We start from the raw sequence: 3,659 nt of genomic DNA, 5'->3' as shown, positions 1-3,659 counted from the left end.
CCGAAGAGTTTACCTTGCAACAATTAAGGGGTCTCGTAATTAGTCCAAGATTAACCACCGGGTTTCGGAAACAACTTGAGTGCCGCCACATTTGAGAAGTGCAGCGGGGTGACGAGCAGTTATATGAGTATGTCGATAGAGTCCACACAGCCTCCTTGGTCATGCTGACTGAACTACCTGAAAGCGAATTAGTCTCCATCGTTCTCAAGGGAATGCGTGTGGCGGATAAGTCGCATTTTGTTTTCCGTAAGCACCCTGAGGCCTGGGGAGAACTCCATGACGTGGTTATAGAAGCATCTGCATTACCCTTTCAGAGCCCCGGGAGGGGTCTCAGAAGATTTTGAGATTAAGAGGATTATTGCAGGAAGGTGGGCAATGCTAAGCAGCCTAAGATCTGTTTGCCTGCTACCTTGGTGCGTCCCATCTTCAGTTATTTTCATGATTCATTGGTGGGTGGCCATTTAGGGACTTATAAGACGCTCCAAAAGATCAAGGAGCATTTAACATGGCCCTCTATGGACCAGTATGTCAGAGAAATGTCGCTTGTGTAACGTAGCCAAACCCAACAATGCCCTTCAACAAGGCTGGTTGAGTTCTGAGTGAGAGTCCTCGTCCATGCACAAGCTCTATATTGATTATTTGGGGCCTTTACCTCGGACTAAAAGGGATCATCGATATGTACTCGTTACGATTGATGCATTTTCTAGGTTTACTTCGCTCCTTCCGAGCCGTAAAGTTACCGATACCACCACGATTAATCACTTGACTTGTGTCTTTAGTGTCTTTAGGCCGCCTAAGGAGCTGGTTAGTGATAACGCTCCTGCCTTTCTTTCGGGCCCCTTTAAGGCCTTCTGCTTTCAGAACAGTGTCGAGCATGGCACCACCACCCCGTATTATCCCCAGGGGACCTTTGCGGAAAGGGTTAAGCGGAATCTTAAGCCTGCTTTGATTATTTATCATCAGAAAACGACCAGCAAATGGAACTCCATTCTTCCCTGGCTCAGTTTTGCCTTTACTACCGCCATTCATGAAGCCTTGAGAGTTATGCCTGCATCCTTGATCTTTTCCTACCCAGTTAATACCCCTCTTTCCAACTTGTGGGGAATTCAGGATCTTATTCCACCTGACGTTAATCTGTGGGTCATCAAGGAAAACTGGAATCAGGCCAGGCATAATATACTCAGGGCTCATAATAAGCAAGCCAATCATTATAATTGTAATGAGGAAACCTTTAAGAGTAGGTCAGGGGACCAAGTTTATGTCCTCAATTTCCAGGGGAGGCAGGCGCGCAGCAGTAACCTTAGTAAATTTACTCCTTGTTTTCTGGGGCATTGCACTATTATGTGTATATTAGGCCCGGTAAATCTCTTCGATAAGGAGAACAGCTGAGGCAAGCAATATCAGGTTCACCTTAGTCAAGTTGGGCAACGGCCTTGCCGCCGTGGAAACACTGGTTCCCGTCAGATCACCGAAGTTAAGCGCTGTCGGGCGAGGCCGGCACTTGGATGGGTGACCATCTGGGCCGCCATGCACTGTTACCATTTTTCGGGGTGCATTCAGCCTCATGATGCCAATTGAGGAGCTACTCGACCGAATAGTAGCGGCTCTGGCCAAAGAAAACCATCCTAACAACCGGGAGAGCGGTGTGCTGACCACATGCCCCACATATCTGCATCCTCATTGAGGATGACACGGCGGTCGGATGGCCCCAATGGGCCACTTATTGCCTGAAGACGGGGTGCTTTTAGTCAAGTTAAGTTCAAGTAGCTTGGGGTTTGAATTAACCCCATTCCTGGGTTAAGTTTGAGGGGGGGGGGGGGGGGGAGGTTGCGCCATGCTCACTCCGAACTATGCGTCTCCTTGAACTTGGCTCTCTATCTGTGTTTTGTTTCCTGCCATTGGTGCGGTTATGCCGTAGTTCTTCCTACTATGTGTGGCAGCAGCGATGTGTATCGATATTTGCACCGCCTACGATCTTTGGTCTTGCGCATATAGTTTCCGGCTAGGGGGAGTGTAGGCAGTCGGTCGGTTGGTGCGGACCAGGGAGGATATCTCCATGCGGCCCAATACTATACTTCCTTTAATTCAGAGATTGAGCATTTTGGTGGTAGACGAGTTGTGACAAGTTGTTGAGGTTGTGTGGTTATTGGTACGTCCGGAAATAAACACCGATGCACTAGGTGTTGATCACTGGGTTATTCTTCATTTATCCTTTGGCAAAGGGGTTATTGAGTGATATTATTGGTGAAGTATTGAGAGTTAAGGGTAGCCTTTCCGACTTGCGGTGGAAGATCATTGGACGTAATTTCACTCCCCACATTAAACAAGATTTGGCAGGCCAATATTTTTATCGTGTCCAGCGTCAAACCGTGACCATGGAACAGAACCTTTATGAAATTCGTGTCGCCATTACAGCGCTTGATTTAAATATAACTGAGAGGGAGGCTGTGGAGAGTTTATTGCAGCGCATCAGACCAGAGAACAGGTCGCAGGTTATGTTTGCCCCTAAGCCAACTACCTTCAGTGATATTGAGACTTTGGTTTATTTGCCCGCATCTCGTGGTCGTGCGGTAGCGTTCTCGCTTCCCACGCCCGGGTTCCCGGGTTCGATTCCCGGCGTGGTCATGGATTTTCTCTGCCTCGTGATGGCTGGGTGTTGTGTGCTGTCCTTACGTTAGTTAGGTTTAAGTAGTTCTAAGTTCTAGGGGACTGATGACCATAGATGTTAAGTCCCATAGTGCTCAGAGCCATTTGAACCAACTTTGGTTTATCAGATCGACGGGCTTCGTTTTGCTAATAGTAAGAGAGCCAGGGTGCGAGAGACAGATCCTCTAACCACCTGGGTGCAACCTGGTCGTATTGAAGGAAAGATAAATGATGTTGGGAATAGAAGCTGTTTACGGTGTGCCAGTTTCGAGCATTTGGTGCGTGCTTGTCCGGAGAGGCGGAGACCAGAGTAGCTGACAGTTAAGGAATATGGACACCTTTAGTCAGGGGCGTCCAATGAAGTGGTGCAATCGCATAAGAACAGTTGGTAGCCAGTCGCTGCCGTCCGTGTGCAGCACCTTGAACCATGAACCAGTCTGTGTGTTAGTAGATTCTGGACGTAGTGTGTCCTTGTTAGACCATCAATGGTACCAGAAGTATCCTTCGGTATGCAAGCTACCCCCTTTGCAACCGACTTCAGAGAGATGATGTGCTGTTAATGGGCAAGGGTTGCCAGTCATGGGCTGTTGCCAGGGAAGTGTATCAATTCAGGAGTTTTCTTGGACAATTCAATTGTTAGTGGTGGAAAACCTGTCTGTTAATTTGCCATTGGGCTGTGATTCCATACACTGGATGGGTTAGCTGTTAAATTACAGCAGTAGGATGTTTTATTTTTGGTTCGCACCTGCGAAGAAATTTAGTTTGTGTTCATGCGAGGGGCAGACAGAAGTAAACAATATATCTGTTCAGAATTCTGAATTTTGACTCAGTCATTTGCCAGGCAGTCTGAAAAAGCAATTATTGGCGCTTCTGAGTCTTTTTCCTCATTTGCTGACTCATAAGCTCGGTGTGACAGATAAAATTCGTTACCATATACACTTGACCGATGATGTGCTAGTTCGACAACCACCGTACAGATTGTCACCACCGAAGATGAAAGCGTTACGCCCTTT

General features: G+C 47.5%; 1 pseudogene; it reads left to right on the top strand.

Moving 5' to 3' along the window:
• Window positions 1-1,423: 1,423 nt before the first annotated feature.
• Window positions 1,424-1,541, top strand: LOC126109005 (5S ribosomal RNA; annotated as a pseudogene).
• The last annotated feature ends 2,118 nt before the right edge of the window (window positions 1,542-3,659 follow it).

Source organism: Schistocerca cancellata, chromosome 11, assembly GCF_023864275.1.
Source record: "Schistocerca cancellata isolate TAMUIC-IGC-003103 chromosome 11, iqSchCanc2.1, whole genome shotgun sequence".
In the NCBI taxonomy this organism is placed as follows: domain Eukaryota; kingdom Metazoa; phylum Arthropoda; class Insecta; order Orthoptera; family Acrididae; genus Schistocerca; species Schistocerca cancellata.
This window is presented reverse-complemented; position numbering and strand designations above follow the sequence as displayed.